General features: G+C 36.7%; 1 pseudogene; it reads left to right on the top strand.

The window, feature by feature from the left end:
* Positions 1 to 16,479: 16,479 nt before the first annotated feature.
* The window catches only part of LOC130949521 (uncharacterized), a 43,462-nt pseudogene continuing 36,469 nt past the window's right edge, over positions 16,480 to 23,472 (top strand).

Raw genomic sequence — 23,472 nt, 5'->3', positions numbered from 1 at the left:
AAAATCAATAACCACTAGCAATTAACATCAATCCATCATCATATTAGAATCCACCACAATCATACCCCAACATATACATTTTTCTTAACCTCCATCATCATGCATATGCCACAAACAACCACATATCCAATCCAATCTTATCATATAGTTCACTAGCCGAAGTGTCCAGAAACATTACATATTACATAAAGGAAACTGAAATCATACCTTGGTCGATTCCCAATATGCGCAAAACACCAAAAGCTTGATTCTAACAAGATCAACAAGCCTCAAGCACCAACACCACTTCTAAGACTCACCAACTATCAAGTCATACACATGTAATATATCAACATCAAGCTTAGGATTCACAAAAACAACTAAAAACAAAGGTTTAGTGAAACCTTACCTTACTCAATGAGATTAGGAGTAAAATCCAATAATACTCCAATGCTAGATCAGCCCTAAACAAACAAAATCACAAAACCTACTCAAAAACCAAACCCAAAAATGCAGAAAAGTTAGGGCAGGAAACTGGAGTGTGAGCTTCGAGCTCTTATCAAATTTTCTTAGATAGAAATGAAGAGCCTGACAAGAGCTTCGCGTGGCCATAAATGGCTCGTCAATCAGAGTTCCGTAGCTCAAGTTATGGCTCCTAGAAGGTGACGATGAATAGTAAAATCACCTTGATAAACCACTATTTTATGGTTTATCTTGTGCTCAATTGAGTGGTTTTTATCAATTCTTTACACACTTATTCATATAATTTACATGAGTTTACATTTTTCCTTCCTGATTTTGTGCAATGATTGAAACCATGCTTCTTTGGCCTTATATTTGCTAATATTAATCCTCTCTTATTACTATTCGATGTCGTGATATGTGTGTTAAGTGATTTCAGAGATTACAGGGTAGGAATGACTTAGAGGAGGAAAAGGAAGCATGCAAAAGTGGAAAGAATAAAAGAAATTGAAGGAACTGCAAAGCTGTCAGCCCTGACCTCTTCGCACTCAAATGGTCATAACTTGAGCTAAAGAGGTCCAAATCATGCGAATTCAGTTGCGTTGGAAAGCTAATGTTCGGGGCTTCGAAATGATATATAATTTGCTATAGTGCCCGTACAGATAGGTGATGCGAATGCATGCTCCACGCGGATGCGTTGCAGTGACGAAAATCAGCGTGACAGAATTCACAATCAGCGATTTCTGGGCTGTTTCTGACCCAATTTTTGGCCCAGAAAACACAGATTAAGGCTATAAAGTGGAATAATCCATTCATTCATACAAATTCACAATTTTAGTTTTTAGATGTAGTTTCTAGAGAGAGAGGCTCTCTCCTCTCTCTTAGGTTTTAGGATTTAGGATTTCTTCTTCTCAATTTCAAGGTTCAATGTTCTTTTTATTTATTTTCCCAAATTAATTTATGAACTTTTCCATGTTACATTTGATATCTTTATTAATTCAATTTGAGATATTTCAGATTTATGATTTTAATTTAGCTTTACACTCTTAGCTTTGGTTGAGTAATTAGTAACACTTGAGTTATCAAACTCAGCTGTTGATTGAAATTGGAATTCTTTGCTGATTAATTTGTACTCCAATAACTCTAGTCTTTCCATAGGAGTTGACTAGGACCTGAGGATCAAATTAATTAGTCCGCTTGACTTTCCTTTATTTAGTAAGGGCTAACTAAATTGGGAGCAGAGTCCAATTCTCATCACACCTGATAAGGATAACTAGGATAGGACTTCAATTTTTCATACCTTGCCAAGAGCTTTATTAGTTATTAATTTAATTTCTTGCAGTTTACTTTTCTTGTTCAACCTATTTAAAAACCCCAAAAAGATACTTTTTCCATAACCAATAATAAGAACACCTCCCTGCAATTCCTTGAGAAGACGACCCGAGGTTTGAATACTTCGGTTATCAATTTTATTAGGGGTTTGTTACTTGTGACAACCAAAACTTTTGCATGAAAGGATTTTCTGTTGGTTTAGGAACTATACTTACAACGCAATTATATTTGTGAATTTCTTTACCGATAGAAAAACTGATCGTCAAAAATGGCGCCGTTGCCGGGGAATTGCAAACGTGTGCCTTATTATTGGTTATTGTGAATACTTTTCTTGTTTGTTTTCTTTGCTTTGATATAAAAATTCTAAGTTGGTGTCATTTTATTGTTTTTCTCTTTCCTCATTAATTTCAAAAATATCTTTTCTCTTTATTTTAATTATTTTTTTTCGAAAATTACAAAAAAAATTTCAGATTTTTATTTTAAAATTTTTATCTTATCTTATCTTAGTTTTGAATTTCAAAATTCAAATCTTTTTCAAAATCTTATCTTATTTCAAAATCAAATTTCAAATTTCAATATTTAAATTTCCAAAAATCAAAATTCAAAATTCAAAATTTTAATTTAAAATTTTAAAAATCAAATCTTTTCAAAATTTAAACCTTTTTCAAATCTTTATCTTATATTGTTGTTAGTATTTCTAGTTTTAGGAGTTTATTTTCATTAATTTTTATTAGTTTTTATTTCCTTTAGCTGCCATGAACTCTCACAACTTTGGCCATGAGTCTGGTTACAATTATGTTGCAGGGAGAGGAGATTACAATGAGAACATGCATCAAGGATGGGAGAATCAAAAGTGGAAGGAGCCACAAGAATTTGATCAACCCTCTTGGCAACAACCACCTCCAATTGACTATCAACAACCATTCTGTGATGCATTGATGCGGGCAGAAATTGGCGAATTAAAAATTATTAAAATATATACGTTGCAAGTATAGTTCTTAACTCGCCAGAAATCCACTTATCATATTAGAAAGGTGTCACAGAAATTTAAAATTAAAATACTGGGAGTATGAATCCCAGGTCCTCTCCCAACGAGTTGCAGAAAAGTGTGCTATTTTATTAATCAGATGTTTTCAAAAAGGTTTGAGTTGAGTAAACAGGAAATTAAATTGGAGAATTTGAATAATGTAAATAAAAGCCTTGACTGGGAGTTGATTAGTTGGAAGCCCCATTATTGTTGGATTACTCTCTAGATTAATTGATAATTAAAGGTTATCCTGTTTATTTATCTCTTACTAGGTAAGGGAAAGTCAAACAAGTTGGAATGCTACGTCCGTTCACAAGTTGCAACCCACTTAATTAAAAGGGATTGGTGTTAGTGACTAGAGGGCAATCCAACAATAAACCCAATTACAATCTTTCTTTTAAGCTTTCCAACTCAAGGGTTCCTTTCAATCAACTCCCCATCAAGTTAGGGAACTACTCGCTCATTGTGAATGTAAAATTCATAACATATGAAAAGGAATTAAAGAAAGATATTGTAAATAAAAATAAAAATAATCAATTAAAAATAAAAGTAATCCTTGTATTAAATAATCCTAAAAATATTCCAATGGTAAAATTAAACAAAGCAAAGGACATGGAAGAGTAAAGCCAAGTAAAGAAAACGAACTAGAATGACTAAGTCTTGATAAGGTAATAACTCTTCTCAGTATCCCAATGCAAAAAGTGGTAGAAAAATAAAATCCTAAGAACCATGAATGTGTAGAGAGAAAAACCTAGAGGAGGAGTAAAAACTAGATCTAAAACTAAAACTGTGTAGAATGAATGTTGTCTCTCGTTTCTTCATGTTCCCTGACTCTAGTCTGTAATTCCGGGCTGAAAACTGGGTTGAAATCCGGCCCAGAAACTCTGCCAGAAACTTTTGAAATTCTGGAGATCGTGCATGTCACGCGGACGCGTCGTTCGGCGCTTTTCTTTTCCATGCGGGCGCGTCGTCCAAGTCTCCGCGTCGCTTTTGCTTTTCCAATCCGCGCGTCCGTGTCACTCATGCGGCCGCGTCACTGCGAATTCCTTTCTTCCGCGCGGTCGCGTCGCTGACGCGTACGCGTCACTTCTCGCTGGTTATCTCCTCAATTTCTTGTATTCCTTCCATTTTTGCAAGTTTCCTTCCCAATCTCCCACTCATTCATGCCCTATAAAGCCTGAAACACTTAACACACAGATCATAGCATCGAATGGAATAAAGGGGGATTAAAATACCTAATTAAAGGTCTCCAGGAAGTAAGTTTTCAATCATGTAATAATTTTAGGAAGGAAATATAATGCATGCTAATTATATGAATAAGTGGGTAAAGACCATGATAAAACCACACAATTAAACACATTGTAAACCATAAAATAGTGGTTTATCATGCATATCAAGGCAATGGCTATAGTGAGCACTCTTTTGATTATCAACAACCACCACCATACGCCTATGAACCCCCTCCTCAACATAGGTTTGAACCACCATACTTACAAGCCCCTTACCATCAAACACCCCCATATGACCCTAATCTATATCCACCATACCAACCACACTATGAGCCAAACGAACCATACATAGAACCACCCCAATTCCAAAATAATTACTCTCATGAACCACAACCTCTATATTCATCATCTCCATACCCTTACCAAGAAGAACCACCTTCCTATTATGAACCCTTTCTCCAAAATAATGATCCCTCCTATCTACCCCAAACTCCACTGGATAACAACACTCTTAGTGTTATGCACCAAAGACAAAAGACCATAGAAAACACACTTACCGGCCTGACCTCTACTATACAAGCTCTCGTCTCCCAGATTGGGTCATCGAATACCTCCGAAATTCAACCCTCAAGCTCTAGTGCGCTTCCTTTTCAACCACATAATGATCTTTCCATCCCATCACCATCCTCCATAGAAGAGCACTCACATCCATCAATCCAAGAGCAAGATGATCCCAGTTATGCTATTGACATAGAACAAGAGAGTAGGGATCATCTTCGTGAATTCATACTTTATAAGGAGTTAGAGGAGGCCCTAAAGGTGAAGGTAGTAGAGACCCTTGAAGTCGAAGGAGTGGTTGAAGAATTAGTGAAGGAAGACATCAAGGAAGAGTCTGATTTTGTCTTAGAGCAAGAGGAAGCCCAAAAGGTGGAGATAGGAGAGACCCTTAAAGATGAAAGAATAGTTGAAAGGAGTTGTCATGGAAAAAAATCATCAAGGATGAGTACGATTTTATATTAAAATAACTGGACAAAGCAGTAATTATTGAAGAGGAAGAAGTGGTTGAAGACTTGGGAGATGCTGAACTTCCATGGGAAAGTCAAGTCATAGAGCCTCCTTACAAGATGGTAGCATTTGATGTTGAACAACCTCCAAGGCATGTCATGGTTAAAGACTTGGAAGAGGTTGATCAAGAGATGGAGATTCAAGAAGAAGAAGCACAACCTCCCATGTCCTTGGAAAGTAGTGAAGAGGAGATTGAATTGGAAGAAAGCTACCAAGAGGAAGAGGTTGAAATTGAAGAAGCTTACAAGGAGGTGGAAGTTGTCAAAGAAGAGCACAAGGGAGTAGAGCTTGCAAAATCATTAGAAACACCTCTCCCAAAGCCATTACCGTCCAATACAACAACATTCAAGTGGGTAAAATTCTTATCCTTAACCTTTACTTTCCCACTTGAATATAGGCTTCTAGAGACGGATGGTCAACTTAGAGCTCTGGTGCACGAAATTGTGATCATCAACAATGGCGCCAATAAACTTGGTAGTGCTCTCAAACGTGAATCACACTTAGTCACAACTCCGCACAACTAACCAGCAAGTGTACTGGGTCGTCCAAGTAATACCTTACGTGAGTAAGGGTCGATCCCACAGAGATTGTTGGTATGAAGCAAGCTATGGTCACCTTGTAAATCTCAGTCAGGCGGATAATAGATGGTTATGGATTTTCAAATAGTAATAAATAATAACATGAAATAAAGATAGAGTTACTCATGTAATTCAATGGTGGAAATTTCAAATAATTGCAAAGAGATGCTGTGTCCTTTCTGAATCTCTGCTTTCCTACTGCCTTCCTCCAATCCTTCTTACTCCTTTCCATGGCAAGCTGTATGTAGGGCATCACCGTTGTCAATGGCTACATCCCATCCTCTCAGTGAAAATGGTCCATATGCTCTGTCACAGCATGGCTAATCATCTGCCGGTTCTCAATTATGTTGGAATAGAATCCCTTGATTCTTTTGCGTTTGTCATCACGCCCAACAATCGCGAGTTTGAAGCTCGTCGCAGTCATTCAATCCCGGAATCCTACTCGGAATACCACAGACAAGGTTAGACTTTCCGGATTTCCATAAATGCTGCCATCAATTCTAGCTTATACCACGAAGATTCTGATTAAGGAATCCAAGAGATATGCGCCCGGCCTAAAGTAGAACGGAAGTGGTTGTCAGTCACGTGTTCATAGGTGAGAATGATGATGAGTGTCACGGATTATCACATTCGTTATGTTGAAGTGCAACGAAAATCTTAGAATAAGAACAAGCGGAATTGAATAGAAAATAGTAGTAATTGCATTAAAACTTGAGGTACAGCAGAGCTCCACACCCTTAATATATGGTGTGTAGAAACTCCACCGTTGAAAATACATAAGTGATGAAGGTTCAGGCATGGCCGAATGACCAACCCCCAAAACGTGATCAATAGTCTCCTAGGATGGATAATAAAATAAAACTAAGACCAAAGATGTCTAATACAATAGTAAAATGTTCTATTTATACTAAACTAGCTACTAGGGTTTACAGAAGTAAGTAAGTGATGCATAAATCCACTTTCGGGGCCCACTTGGTGTGTGCTTGGGCTGAGCTTGATCTTTACACGAGCTGAGGCTTATCTTGGAGTTGAACGCCAAGTTGTAACATATTTTTGGCGTTCAACTCTGGTTCGTGACGTGTTTTTGGCGTTTGACTCCAGAATGCAGCATGGAACTAGCGTTGAGTGCTAGTTTACGTCGTCTAATCACGAATAAAGTATGGACTATTATATATTGCTGGAAAGCTCTGGATGTCTACTTTCCAACGCCGTTAAGAGCGTGCCATTTGGAGTTTTGTAGCTCCAGAAAATCCATTTCGAGTGCAAGGAAGTCAGAATCCAACAGCATCAACAGTCCTTTGTCAGCCTTTTATCAGAGTTCTGCTCAGGTCCCTCAATTTCAGCCAGAATTTACCTACAATCACATAAAAACACAAAAACTCATAGTAAAGTCCAGAAATGTGAATTTAGCATAAAAACTAATGAAAATATCCCTAAAAGTAGCTAGCTCCTACTAAAAACTACCTAAAAACTATGCCAAAAAACGTATAAATTATCCGCTCATCAATCTCTTTGTGGGATTAAGAGCAAGAGGAAAATGGTTAGTGGTTGGAGTTGTCAAGCAAGGTTCAACATGGTTGTATGCTCCAAGTTGAAATGCAAGGTTTGGTGTAAAGCTCAATTGAATGGGTCTAGGAAGCTGTTTGGATGCCTTAGTGAGAATTTCAATTTCATGCCACCCAGATGGAATCATGATAATCAACATTAAGACGGATGCAAAGGCAAGATTTGGGACCCCGGAATTAATTCTAGCAATGAACACTCTTGGGGCCTTGTCACTTACTTTAGATTGCTTGATGGCTGTGTGGGCCTAATCTGGGACCCCGAAGGTTACTGGAAGTACAAACATTGGTGGAGATTCCAGGATGAGTTCAAGCACAAGCCACCATAACAAGGGACTCACCAAATGTCCAACTTAAGGATTTAACTAAAAGTGCTAGGTGGGAGACAACCCACCATGATATAATCGTTCTTTCTCAGTCTTAGTTTTATTTTACTTTGTTTTCTTCTCAGTTTTATTTTATCCTATTTTTATTAGTGTTCATTCATCATGTCAGCATCTGCATTAGCATTCTGCATTTTGCATATAAAAAAAAACGCACGCGACGCGTAAGCGTCGCTGACGCGTTCACGTTACAAGAGCATTAGGAAGAAAAGTGAATAGAAAGTCACACGAAAGCGTGGCTGGAGGCGTGCCTCAGGCACAAATACGCCCACGCGACCGTGTCACTGACGTGTTCACGTCGTTTGCGAAATAGCCTCCCTACGCGTCCGTGTCGCCCACGCGAACGCGTGGTCTTGTAAAATCGGCGTAAATGGGTGCATGGCAAAGAGTTATGATGGAGTAGGGCTGGACTCGTGCTAGAAGCACAAGCCCTACCACGCGTACGCGTGCCTCACGCGTCCGCATCATTGATGCCAGGGCATCTAGGCCAGTTTCACTGACCTTTTCTTTACAATTTTAGGGTAGTTTCATGCATTTTCCTAGTGAATAAGGCAAGTTTTGGGTGAAAATACACTTACACCTTCATTTAAGCAACTATTGTGAATTTTGCATAATTTTATGAGATTTTTGCCAGAATTGCATGATAATTTGATGATGCATAATCTCAGGACTTTGGCTAGAGCTTTGATGCACTTTAATTGCTTGATTTCAGGACAAATGAAGCATGGGAGAACCACGTTAGCATTAACATTAACTTAGTTAACGTGACTACTAACATGGGATGGTAAAGAGCTTGCAACGTTAATGAGAAAAGTGATCACCAATAACGCCTGCGAAGCCATTCATAACTTACGTTAAGAGCCACGTTAACTAAGTTAACGTGGTACTTAACGCAGAAGAAAAAGAAGACTCCACGTTAACGAGAAACATGAACTCCAATAACGTTTCTCCTCAACGTTAGTGGTAAAAGTGAACACCACTAACGTTGGGAAACTAGGCAATGACCCACGTTAAGAGTCACGTTAACTTAGTTAACGTGAACTCTAACGTGGAAGAGGATCAACAACGCCAACGTTAGTGACACTCACTTTTGTCACTAACGTTGGATCATTAGCATTGCCTACGTTAACTCTCACGTTAAGATTGTTAACGTGAAAGTTAACGTGGAGTTGAATTCAAAGGACCAACGTTAGTGACACTCACTTTTGCCACTAACGTTGGGAGATGGCTTCATTACTACATTAAGAGCCACGTTAACTTAGTTAACGTGGGTTCTAACGTAGGGACTTAAGGCAATTGGAGCGTTAGTGACAAAGCTGAGTGTCACTAACGCTCTCGAATGTGATAGATACCCACGTTAAGAGCTACGTTAGCCAAGCTAACGTGAGATCTAACGTAGGGCCAAGGAGGCAAGCAACGTTAATGGGAAAAGTGATTCCCATTAACGTTTGTGAAAAGGGGCACAAGCCAACGTTAATGGGAACAGTGAGTCCCATTAACGTTGGCCAATGATTGAGTAGGAAACGTTAGAAGTCACGTTAAGATTTCTAACGTTGAGATTAACGTGGGTATATAAGCGTGGAACGTTAGTAGAAAAAGTGAATGCCACTAATGTTTTCGCACCCAAAATGTATTCAACGTTAATCTCACTAAATGCTCAAGCCTAATTCATACTTCTCTGCAAGCTGGGCCCACTAAAAATGAGAATTGCTTCAACTTAAGGTCCAGAGCCCACATCCAAGACTTGAAGAACTCACTAGAAGATCATGAGGAGTAGTATATATAGGAGTAGTTTTGAACTAGAGAGAAGTTTAGCACTTTTGGGAACTACTCTCTGCATATTTACTTTTCTGTACTTCTAGCATAGATTCTTCTTTTCTGCCATTTTTCATTTCTAGAGCTATGAACAACTAAACCCCTTTCATTGGGTTAGGGAGCTCTGTTGTAATTTGATGGATCAATTATAGTTTTCATTCTTCTTCTTCTTTCTTTTCTCTTGATCTTACTAGAAAGCTTTCGATCTTAATTCAATTGGTTAGTTGTCTTGGAAAAGAAACTCTCCATAATTGGATCTCCTTTGAACCTTGGAAAAGGGATGAGGAAATCATGCTAGAAATGCTTTCTCATGTTGGACCAATTTGGGGTTTGGATGGATATTGTGACATTTAATCCTCCCAACACTTTGATTTGGAAATACATGTGGTATAATCAGTGACCACACTTTCATCTCTTCCCATGAGCAATTAAATCAAGGAATTGGGCAATTGTTCAAGCTTAGAGAGATTGGATTGCCAAGGAGATTAATGAATGCATTGATTGAGGAAGAGATGAGAATAAACTTGATCCGGAGAATGCAACATCTCCTAAACCCAATGATCTTCCCATTTCTGATCTTATCCATTCTATTTACTTTCTGCTATTTAATTTCCTGCTCATTACGCCAACTCCCCATTTAAGATTCTGCACTTTAATTTCTGTTATTTACTTTCTAGTCATTTAAATTTCTACATCTCAACCTCAATTCTGTTTAGCTCAACTACCATAATCTTCTAACTAAAGTTGCTTGACCAATCAATCCCTGTGGGATTCGACCTCACTCTATTGTGAGTTTTACTTGACGACAATTCGGTATACTTGCCGAAGGGAAATTTGTTGAGAGACAAGTTTTCATGCATCAATCATTTTTCAAAAATGGCCATTCACGCGATCGCGTCACCCATGCGAACGCGTCACCCAGATTTTTGGCAAAATGAGTTTGAAACAGAGAGTTGCGCGAATGCGAGGCTGCACTCGCGCCAATCGCACAAATTAGGCCACGCGATCGCGTGACCCACGCGACTGCGTCACCTGACCTTATCGCACACCACGCGACCGCGTCACTCATGCGTCCGCGTCGCCTGCGCCACACAACTTATCTAGATCAGCACCAATTATCTTATCTTTTCTTTTCTAATCCTAATTTCTTCTATCTTTTCTTCTTTCTTCTTTCTTTCTTACTTTATCTCTTTAACTTCTAATCCCTCTTCACTTCAATTCTATTTTACTTAATTTATTTGCATATTTCATTCATTGCATTTTAATTTTGTGCATATTTTTCTTTTCTTTTCTAAATTTATTATTTTTTCATTGGTGTTACTTGTTCATATTCAACTGTTACGTCTTTTCTAGTATTATTTTGGTGCTCAGTGACTTGTTTTACACTGTTGGGTAATATTATTTAAGTCAATGCTAATATTTTATGATGCTTGTATTAATTTTGCATTGACATGAATTTATATTGTCTTTCATTACCCACACTCCTCCCTTTTGTTGCAATTCTTGCACTATTGATATGTCGTTTGCTCCTACTGTCTTCTCACGTACATGTTGAAGCTTCCATGTAATTGAGACCCTCATTATTTGGCATTAACCCACCCATACTTTATTTATTTTTTTATCTTTATTTCTGGGTTACTTTTTCTTCTTTTTCCTCTTCTTTCAAGCTGGCCACCGAGAAAGAGAAACAGAAACTTCTATATGGCACAACAGACAAGTCCATCTGCACAATCTCTAGAGAAAAGTATCAGTTATAGTAGTCCATCCACCTGCACATCTCAGCATGCACCGAGGACAGTGCAATCTTTAAGTGTGGGGAGGTTGATACCGATCTCCATGGGTTAGTTATTTTCTTCTCAACACCAATGTTTTATTTTATTTAGTACATTGTTGCATTTGCATGTTGCATTGCATGTTTTTTTTTATTTTATGCATTTAGCTACTGCTTGGTTAAAGTAATGAGTTTCTTTTTAAGACCCTATTTTTGAAAAAAATTTCACTAATTTAAATCAAAACTTTTGTGTTAAATTTGTTTGGAAGTTGTATTTGGAACATAGTTTAAAGTGCTAAGAACACACAACCCATAAGATTTTGAGCCTAATTTCATGGTTACACTATTTAAACCATAAATTTTATTCTTGTGTGTTTTCTTCCCTACGATTGCAATCTTTGCTTTGTTCTATTCTATATGTCCACTATTTAGCGTATTTACATGCTTGCATATGATTGAGGCCATTACTTGTTTTAGCTCACTTCTCCCAAATAAGCCTACCCTTTTGTGTCACCCTTGTTAGCCACGTTGAGCCTTTTAATCCCTTTCTGTTCTATAACCACATCACTAGCCTTAAGCAAAAAAACAAATTAAATACCCCAAAATGAATCTTTGGTTAGCTTAAGTTATAGATTGTGTATAAATTAAGTGTGGGGAACTGTGGGAACATGGGTTAATAAGGGAATGTGTTATGTTTTTACTTTGATAAAATATTGGGAATTTGGGTACCTACTCATGTGAGACTAGAAAAAATTAAAAATCCATGTGCATTGATAAGTTATGTTTATTTTTCTATTTAAAAAAATAAAAAATAAAAAAAATAAAAATTAAAAATTAAAAAAGAGAAAAAAATCCAAAAAAATATTCAATAAATAAATAAATAAATAAGGGGACAAAATTACCCCAATGCTAAGTTAAGTTAAGAAAAAGATCAATGCATATGTGATAAAATTAAAATAAAGGTTGATTCATGAGTATGTAATGCAAAAGTGGAAATTTTGGGTAGCTAGGCATGAATTTAAAAGTATATAGAGTGTGTGTATAGGTGAGAGCTTAGGTTAGTCAAAGATTCATATTATAGCTCACTTGGCCAAACATATACCCTCACCCTTACCTTAGCCCCATTACAACCCTAAAAAGACCTCATGATATTTGCATTGGTATACTAAATATTTGTTGATTGGTTAGATGAAGAACAAAGTTTAGAAAGCATGATTAGAGAAGAGTAGATTGAATTACCCTATACACTTGAGAGACTAGAGTGATATACACTACCAGTGAGGGTTCAATGCTTGATTCTATATTCCCTGCTTTCATGAGCTATCTTCTTACAAGTTTACTTGTTTTTACTGTATGGTTTGAATTAGTGGAATTTGATTTATGTTTGTCTTGGAGAACTTATTTATTTTTAACCAAGTAGGAAGAAGCACATTTAGTTGTATTCATATAGATAGGTTGCATTTCATACATTTTACCATTCCTCTTCACTCTTTTATAGCTTCTCTTGGGCTTAGCATGAGGACATACTAATGTTTAAGTGTGGAAAGATTGATAAACCACTATTTTATGGTTTATCTTGTGCTCAATTGAGCGGTTTTTATCAATTCTTTACACACTTATTCATATAATTTGCATGAGTTTACATTTTTCCTTCCTGATTTTGTGCTATGATTGAAACCATGTTTCTTTGGCCTTATATTTGCTAATATTGATCCTCTCTTATTACTATTCAATGCCGTGATATATGTGTTAAGTGATTTCAAAGATTACAGAGCAGGAATGGCTTAGAGGAGAGAAAGGAAGCATGCAAAAGTGGAAGGAATAAAAGAAATTGAAGGAACTGCAAAGCTGTCAGCCCTAACCTCTTCGCACTCAAATGGTCATAACTTGAACTACAAAGATCCAAATGATGCGGTTTCAGTTGCGTTAGAAAGCTAACGTTCGGGGCTTCAAAATGATATATAATTTGCTATAGTGCCCATACAGATAGGTGACGCGAACGTGTGCTCCACACGGACGCGTCGCAGTGACGAAAATCAGCGTGACAGAATTCGCAATCAGCGATTTCTGGGCTGTTTTTGACCCAGTTTTCGGCCCAGAAAATATAGATTAGAGACTATAAAGTGGGAGAATCCATTCATTCATCATCATTCATTCATACAAATTCACAATTTTAGTTTTTAGATGTAGTTTCTAGAGAGAGAGGCTCTCTCCTCTCTCTTAGGTTTTAGGATTTAGGATTCCTCTTAAAGCACAAGGAAAACGTGATAAATAAAAATTTTTTGAAAACTAAAAATTTGAAAAAGCACAAGGAAAATAAGAAAAGACACAAAACAAGACAAACCAAAGATCAAATAAGAAAAATTGACAAGAACAATTTGAAGATCATGAAAAACACATGCATGAATTTTCGAAAAATGCATAAATTTTTACAAACATGCAATTGACACCAAACTTAAAACAGGACACTAAACTCACAGAAAAACTAAAAATTAATAAAGAAAAATAATATTTTTGAATTTTTTTTTAAAAAAAGGGATAATAAAAGATGCAATTCTAGTGACTCTAAACCAAAAAGACTAATTTTTCCTAATCAAAGCAACAAGATTCACCGTCAGTTGTTCAAACTCAAACAATCCCCGGCAACGGCACCAAAAACTTGGTCCACGAAATTGCAATCACACTTTTGCAATCCGCACAACTAACCAACAAGTGCACTGGGTCGTCCAAGTAATACCTTACGTGAGCAAGGGTCGAATCCCACGGAGATTGTTGGCTTGAAGCAAACTATGGTTATCTTATTAATCTTAGTCAGGATACCAATTATAGTTATCAATTAACTTGCAAATAAACAAGAGAGCATGGATTAATTAATACTTATTATGCAGTAATGGAGAATATGTTGGAGTTTTGGAGATGCTTTGTCTTCTGAATTCCTGTAACATAATGCTTCCTCACTTTCAAACATGCAAGGCTCCTTCCATGGCAAGCTGTATGTAGGGCATCACCGTTGTCAATGGCTACTTCCCATCCTTTCAGTGAAAATGGTCCAAATGCTTTGTCACAGCACAGCTAATCATCTGTCGGTTCTCGATCATGTCGGAATAGGATTCATTGATCCTTTTGCGTCTGTCACTACGCCCAACACTCACGAGTTTGAAGCTCGTCACAGTCATCCAATCCCTGAATCCTACTCAGAATACCACAGACAAGGTTTAGACCTTCCGGATTCTCAAGGATGCTGCCAATAGATTCTAGCTTATACCACGAAGATTCTTATTAAGGAATCTAAGAGATAATCATTCAATCTAATGTAGAACGGAGGTGGTTGTCAGGCACACATCCATAGGTTGAGAATGGTGATGAGTGTCACGGATCATCACCTTCTTCATATTTAAGTGCGAATGAACATCTTAGATAGAAACAAACGTGTTTGAAGGGAAAACAGAAATAATTTCATTAATTCATCGAGACGCTGCAGAGCTCCTCACCCCCAACAATAGAGTTTAGAGACTCATGCCGTCAAAAATTACAAAGTTCAGATCTAAAAATGTCATGAGATACAAAATAAGTCTCTAAAAGTTGTTTAAATACTAAACTAGTAGCCTAGGTTTACAGAAAATGAGTAAACTAAGATGAATAGTACAGAAATCCACTTCTGGGGCCCACTTGGTGTGTGCTGGGGCTGAGACTTAAGCTTCTCACGTGCCTGGGCTGTTTCTGGAGTCGAACACCAGGTTGTAACCTGTTTCTGGCGTTGAACTCCAACTTGCAACCTGTTTCTGGCGCTGAACGCCAGACTGCAACATGGAACTGGCGTTAAATGCCAGTTTACGTCATCTATCTTCGCACAAAGTGTGGACTATTATATATTGCTGGAAAGCCCTGGATGTCTACTTTCCAACCCAATTGAGAGCGCGCCAATTAAATTCTTGTAGCTCCAAAAAATCCATTCCGAGTGCAGGGAGGTCAAAATCCAACAACATTAGCAGTCCTTCTTCAGCCTAAATCAGATTTTTGCTCAGCTCCCTCAATTTCTGCCAGAAAATACCTGAAATCACAGAAAAACACACAAACTCATAGTAAAGTCCAGAAATATGAATTTTGCCTAAAAACTAATAAAAATATACTAAAAACTAAGTAAAACACACTAAAATCTACATGAAATTACCCCCAAAGCGTATAAAATATCTGCTCATCATCTTTCCATAGGAGTTGACTAGGACTTGAGAATCAAATTAATTAGTCCACTTGACTTTCCATTATTTAGTAAGGGCTAACTAAAGTGGGAGCAGAGTCCAATTCTCATCACACCTGATAAGGATAACTAGGATAGGACTTCAATTTCTCATACCTTGCCAAGAGCTTTATTAGTTATTAATTTAATTTCTTGCAATTTACTTTTCTTGTTCAACCTATTTAAAAACCCCAAAAAGATACTTTTTCCATAACCAATAATAAGAACATCTCCCTGCAATTCCTTGAGAAGATGACCCGAGGTTTGAATACTTCGGTTATCAATTTTATTAGGGGTTTGTTACTTGTGACAACCAAAACTTTTACACGAAAGGATTTTCTATTAGTTTAGGAACTATACTTACAACGCGATTATATTTGTGAATTTTTTATCGATAGAAAAACCGATCGTCACACCTCTTCTCCTCTCTTCTCTCAAACCGCGCCTCTTTCTTATATTGGGGTGAAAATGAGTTGAAATGCTCATTTAATGAGCATATATATGTTGGACTTTAGGCCCAGTCCAACCCGTTAACGTTTTTGGTCTGTTTGGTCCACTTTGGGCCAAAACCTTTAAGATTAGCGCCTGGTCTTTGATTCTAAATTATTTTTATCCTTTCAAAACAATAAACTAACTTTCAAAATCTTATTTTCCAAAATATGCAGTACTGGAAAGAGTAGAGCCGGTATTGCCAACTTAAGCGCCAGTACGCATTTTTACAAAAATCTTTCGAAAGAAAATACATTTTCCAATTCAGAAGAATTCAATGAAATCAAATTTTACCTTTAAATTTCCAAATTAAAACTTCTAAATTTTGAATCTACTCCGGACACTTAAAAATTATTATTTTATTAAAACGGTAATGCCGGTTCTTACATTGAGCGTGGACTCAATGCCGCTGGTTGAGGAGATCTGAGGGAAGAGCAAAATAGAGAGATTCAGAAAGGAGAAAGAGCTCGCCTCGCCACCGTCGTCGTTGCCATTGCCACCACAGTTCATCGCCTCTCCAGATCTGGTCGCAACGCCCAAGCCTCTAAGGATGTTCCATTACGACCTCCTCGACGAGAAACAGAACAATCTCGATTACATCCTCTTTCTCACTGTCAGGAACTTCCTCGAGCGTCGCCTCCATATTCTAGTCTTCAAATCCGGCATGGCCAAGTCCATCCATCAGTGCATATTAGGTCTTTTTACATCTTTTTCTATTTTTCCTCAATTTAGGGTTTTTAAATTCCTAATTTCTATCACTCATGTTTCTTTGTTTTTTTGTGCTTACTTTAACTTTAGAATCTAATTTCTTAAACATTCAGGTAGCTCAAAATTATAGTATGATCTCTTAGTTAGTTTCTAGGCTTTTGATAATTTATTTAATTATGTATCTTATTATAGCTTGGTTCAAATTATTGTAGATGAAGGATGATTTCAAGAAGTGACACAAATTTTACTGTGAGCAGCATTTTCACAGGCCATAGAGGATGTTCATTGAGCTGGAGGCTTTGGAGAAAATCATACAGGAAAGAATAGGTTTGTTACTTGCTTTGTTCATCTAAATTAAAGCAATATAGTTGTATTAAAGATACTGAATTAGACATGTTTTAGACATCTCACATGTTTATTCAGATTGAGAATTGCTAGTGAAAATGAAATCAGTAAACCTTGTCCCCAACCTGATTTATATTTCCTCAACAAAGTGTTCTAAAGCCAAAAGAAGACTAAAATTTGGATACATAATAATGATTCAATATGAACCTCATTTTTAAGTACACCGGATTCTTAACATATCTCTTGAAAGTTTCAAAATCATAGGCGACATGATCGAATCAAAGTTGTTGTTGTATACATTTTGCTTTCTCAATTTAACATTGCAAATCCCACCACTGGATGCCAAACAAAGCTTGATATTGATGATTATTGATGAGCGGATAATTTATACGCTTTTTGACATTATTTTTAGGTAATTTTTAGTAGGATCCAACTACTTTTAGGGATGTTTTCATTAGTTTTTATGCTAAATTCACATTTCTGGACTTTACTATGAGTTTTTGTTTTTTTCTATGATTTCAGGTATTTTCTGGCTGGAATTGAGGGACCTGAGCAAAACTCTGATAAAAGGCTGATAAAGTACTGCTAATGTTGTTGAATTCTGACCACCCTGCACTCGAAATAGATTTTTTGGAGCTACAAAACTCCAAATGCCGCGCTCTCAATGGTGTTGGAAAGTCGACATCCAGAGCATTCCAGAAATATATAATAGTCCATACTTTATTCGAGATTTGATGATGCAAACTGGCACTCAACGCCAGTTCCATGTTGCATTCTGGAGTCAAACGCCAGAAACACGTCAAGAACCAGAGTTGAATGCCAAAAACACGTTACAACTTGGCGTTCAACTCCAAGAGAAGCCTCTAAACTTGTAAAGCTCAAGCTCAGCCCAAGCACACACCAAGTGGGCCCCGAAAGTGGATTTCTGCATCAATTACTTACTTCTGTAAACCCTAGTAGCTAGTCTAGTATAAATAGGATATTTTATTATTGTATTAGACGTCTTTGACCATTCGGTCTTTTTGACCACATCTTTGGTCTCAGTTTTAATCTATTATTCATCTTAGGAGACTATTGATCACGTTCATGGGGGCTGGCCATTCGGCCATGCCTGGACCACCACTTATGTATTTTCAACGGTGGAGTTTCTACACACCATAGATTAAGGGTGTGGAGCTCTACTGTACCTCGAGTTTTAATGCAATTACTACTATTTTCTATTCAATTCAGTTTATTCCTGTTCTAAGATATTCGTTGCACTTCAACATGATGAATGTGATGATCCATGACACTCATCATCATTCTCACTTATGAACGCGTGACTGACAACCACTTCCGTTCTACCTTAGACCGAATGCATATCTCTTGGATTCCTTAATCAAAATATTTGTGGTATAAGCTAGAATTGTTGGCGGTATTCATGAGAATCCAGAAAATCTAAACCTTGTCTGTGGTATTCCGAGTAAGATTCAAGGATTGAATGACTGTGACGAGCTTCAAACTCGCGATTGTTGGGCGTGATGACAAACGCAAAAGAATCAATGGATTCTATTCCGACATGATCGATAACCGACAGATGATTAGCCGTGCTATAACAAGAGCATTTGGACCATTTTCACTGAGAGGATGGGATGTAGCCATTGACAACGGTGATGCCCTACATACAGCTTGCCATGGAAAGGAGTAAGAAGGATTGAAAGTTAGAAAGCAGTATGTTGCAGAGATTCAACAGGGACAAAGCATCTCCGTATACTTATCTAAAATTCTTACCAATGATTTACATAAGTATTTCTATCTTTATTTCCTGTTTATTTATTATTATTATTATTCGAAAATTCCATAACCATTTATTTTCCGCCTAACTGAGATTTACAAGATGACCATAGCTTGCTTCATACCGACAATCTCCGTGGGATCGACCCTTACTCACGTAAGGTTTATTACTTAGACGACCCAGTGCACTTGCTGGTTAGTTGTGCGAAGTTGTGAAGAAAGTGCTGAGTTAGTAAACGCACATACCAAGTTGAGCGCCATTGTTAGAGATCACAATTTCGCCTACCAAGTTTTTGGCGCCGTTGTCGGGGAATCAATTTCGAACAACAATTTCACAATTGTTTCCAGACCACAATGGTGCCAAGTTTTTAATCCGGCAACAACACCAAGTTTTTGGCGCCGTTGCCAGGGATTGTTCGAGTTTGGACAACTGATGGTTCATCTTGTTGCTCAGATTAGATAATTTTCTTTTTTGTTTTATTTTCAAAAAATTTTCAAAAATATTTCAAAAATTTATCACCTGTTTTCAAAAATTTTCAGAGTTTTTAAGAATGAATTCTAGAGTTTCATGTAACATGTTGAAGCCTGGTTGGCTGTAAAGCCATGTCTAATTCCTGGACCAGAGCTTTAGACTAACATTATATGATTCCTGGAATTCTGATTGAGGACTTTGGATTCATTACTTCCTTTCTCCAAAATATGTTTTCGAAAAATATAAAATAAAATCCAAAAAAAACCAAAAATATTTTTGTGTTTCTTGTTTGAATCTAGTGTCAATTTTTAAGTTGGGTGTCAATTACATGTTTTTAAAAATTATGCATTTTTCGAAAAATCATGCATAGTGTTCTTCATGATCTTCAAGTTGTTCTTGATAAGTTTTCTTGTTTGATCTTGATATTTTCTTGTTTTGTGTCTTTTCTTGTTTTTCATATGCATTTTTGCATTCATAATATCTAAACATGAAAGATTTCTAAGTTTGGGGTCTTGCATGTTTTCTTTGCATAAAAAATTTTTCAAAAATAAGTTCTTGATGTTCATCATGATCTTCAAAGTGTTCTTGGTGTTCATCTTGATATTCATAGTGTTCTTGCATGCATTTTTTGTTTTGATCCAAAAAGAAAAGAGAAAAACACAAAAATGACGTTTTATTTTTTCTCTCTCATCATTAAAAATTCAAATATATATATATATATATATATATATATATATATATATCTTTTCCTTATCTTGCTCATAATTTTCGAAAATTTGAGTTGACTTAGTCAAAAATTTTTAAAACTTAGCTATTTCTTATAAGTCAAGTCAAATTTTCAATTTTAAAAATCTTATCTTTTCAAAATCTTTTTCATTTTTCTTATTAATTTTCGAAAATATTTAAAAATATTTTTTTTCAAAATATTTTTCTTATCTTTATTTCAAAAATTTCGAAAACTTTACTAACAATTAATGTGATTGATTCAAAAATTTGAAGTTTGTTACTTTCTTGTTAAGAAAGGTTCAATATTTAAATTCTAGAATCATATCTTTTAGTTTCTTGTTAGTCAAGCAATCAAATTTTAATTTTAAAAATCAATTCTTTTTCAAAATATCTTATCTACCATATCTTTTTAAAAAATTTGACTTCAAAATATCTTTTCTAACTTCTTATCTTTTCAAAAATTAAATTTCAAATCTTTTTCAACTAACTAGTTGACTTTTTGTTTGTTTTAACTATATCTTATCTTTTTCAAAACCACCTAACTAATTTTAGCTCTCTAATTTTCGAAAATTACCTCCCTCTTTTTCAAAATTTTTTTAATTAACTAATTATTTTAAATTTTAATTTTAATTTTAATTCTTCCTTTAATTTTCAAAAATCACTAACCCTTTTTTTTAAATTAATTTTCGAATTCTCTCCCTCTCATCTTCTTCTATTTATTTATTTATTTACTAACACGTCTCTTCATCTCAAGAATCTGAACCTATCTTCACCCTTGTGTTTGGATTCTTACCTTTTCCTTCTTCTATTCCCTTTTTCTTCTACTAACGTAAAGGAATCTCTCTACTGTGGTAAAGAGGATCCCTATTATTATTTTCTGTTTCCTTCTTTTTTCATATGAGCAGGAGCAAGGACAAGAATATTCTTATTGAAGCAGATCCTGAACCTGAAAGGACTCTGAAGAGGAAACTAAGAGAAGCTAAATTACAACAATCCAGAGACAACCTTACAAAAATTTTCGAAAAGGAAGAGGAGATGGCAGCCGAAAATAATAATGCAAGGAGGATGCTTGGTAACTATACTACACCTACTTCCAAATTTGATGGAAGAAGCATCTTAATCCCTGCCATTTGAGCAAACAATTTTGAGCTGAAACCTCAACTAGTTGCTCTACTGCAACAGAACTGCAAGTTCTATGGACTTCCATCAGAAGATCCCTACAACTTTTCAACTGAGTTCTTGCAGATATATGAGACTGTTAAGACTAATGGAGTAGATCCTGAAGTCTACAGGCTCATGCTTTTCCCCTTTGCTATAAGAGACAGAGCTAGAATATGGTTGGATTCACAACCTAAAGATAGCCTGAACTCCTGGGATAGGCTGGTCGCAGCCTTCTTAGCTAAGTTCTTTCCTCCTCAAAAGCTGAGCAAGCTTAGAGTGGATGTTCAGACTTTCAAACAAAAAGATGGTGAATCCCTCTATGAAGATTTGGAAAGTTACAAGCGGATGACCAAAAGGTGTCTGGTGGACGAAATTGTGATCCACGCTCTTTGTACTTGTATAAAATTTAATAATTGGCTCTATTTGAATTCACAACTCCGTTCAACTAGCCAGCAAGTGTACTGGGTCGTCCAAGTAATAAACCTTACGCGAGTAAGGGTCGATCCCACAGAGATTGTTGGTATGAAGCAAGCTATGGTCACTTTGTAAATCTCAATTAGGCAGATTAAATGGTTATGTGTTTCGAAAATTAATAATGAATAGGAAATAAAATAAGATAGAAATACTTATGTAAATCAATAGTGGGAATTTCAGATAGGTGTATGGAGATGTTGTGTTCCTCTTGAAACTCTACTTCACTACTCACTCTTCCTTCAATCCTTCTTACGCCTTTCCATGGCAAGCTGTATGTAGGGCATCACCATCATCAATGGCTACTTTCAATCCTCTCGGGAAAATGGTCCTATGCGCTGTCACTGCACGGCTAATCGTCTGGAGGCATCACCCTTGGTTGATAGCTACATCCCATCCTCTCAGTGAAAATGGTCCAAATGCTCTGTCACAGCATGGCTAATCATCTGTCGGTTCTCAATTAGGATGGAATAGAATCCCTTGATTCTTTTGCGTTTGTCATCACGCCCAGCCTTCAGGAGTTTGAAGCTCGTCACAGTCATTCAATACCGGAATCCTACTCGGAATACCACAAACAAGGTTAGACTTTCCGGATTCCCAGGATCCTACTCGGAATACCACAGACAAGGTTAGACTTTCCGGATCCTCATGAATGCCACCATCTATCTAGCTTATACCACGAAGATTCTGTTGGGGAATCTAAGAGATATGCGCCCGGCCTAAGGTAGAACGGAAGTGGTTGTCAATCACGCGCGTTCATAGGTGAGAATGATGATGAGTGTCATGGATCATCATATTCATCAAAGTGTTGTGCAACGTATATCTTGGAATAAGAATAAGAGAGAATTGAATAAAAAGTAATAGTAATTGTATTGAAACTTGAGGTACAGCAGAGCTCCACACCCTTAATCTATGGTGTGCAGAAACTCCACCATTGAAAATACATAAGTGAAAGGTTCAGGCATGGCCAAATGGCCAACCCCCATGTGGTCACAAGACCGAATGATCAAAGACTTCTAATACAATAGTTAAATGTTCTATTTATAATAAACTAGCTCCTAGGGTTTACATGAGTAAGTAATTGATGCATAAATCCACTTCCGGGGCCCACTTGGTGTATGCTTGGGCTGAGTTTGATCTATTCACGAGCTGAGGCTTTTCTTGGAGTTGAACTCCAACTTATAACGTGTTTTGGGCGTTCAACTCCGGATCATGACGTTTTTCTAGCGTTTAACTCCAGACAGCAGCATGTACTTGGCGTTCAACGCCAAGTTACGTCGTCAATTCCCGAATAAAGTATGGACTATTATATATTGCTGAAAAGCTCTAGATGTCTACTTTCCAACGCCGTTAAGAGCGCGCCAAATGGAGTTCTGTAGCTTCAGAAAATCCATTTCGAGTGCAGGGAGGTCAGATTCCAACAGCATCAGCAGTCCTTTTGTCAGCCTTTTTCAGAGTTTTGCTCAAGTCCCTCAATTTCAGCCAGAAATTACCTGAAATCACAGAAAAACACACAAACTCATAGTAAAATCCAGAAATGTGAATTTAACATAAAAACTAATGAAAACATCCCTAAAAGTAGCTTGAACTTACTAAAAACTACCTAAAAACAATGCCAAAAAGCGTATAAATTATCCGCTCATCACAACACCAAACTTAAATTGTTGCTTGTCCCCAAGCAACTGAAAATCAAATAGGATAAAAAGAAGAGAATATACTATAAATTCCAAAATATCAATGAATATTAATTATAATTAGATGAGCGGGACTTGTAGCTTTTTGCTTCTGAACAGTTTTGGCATCTCACTTTTTCCTTTGAAGTTCTGAATGATTGGCTTCTTTAGGAACTTAGAATTTTGGATAGTGTTATTGACTTTCCTAGTTAAG

Source organism: Arachis stenosperma, chromosome 9 (genome assembly GCF_014773155.1).
Source record: "Arachis stenosperma cultivar V10309 chromosome 9, arast.V10309.gnm1.PFL2, whole genome shotgun sequence".
Classification (NCBI taxonomy): Eukaryota; Viridiplantae; Streptophyta; class Magnoliopsida; order Fabales; family Fabaceae; genus Arachis; species Arachis stenosperma.
The sequence above is the reverse complement of the archived record's forward strand: the minus strand, read 5'-3'. Positions and strand labels throughout refer to the sequence as shown.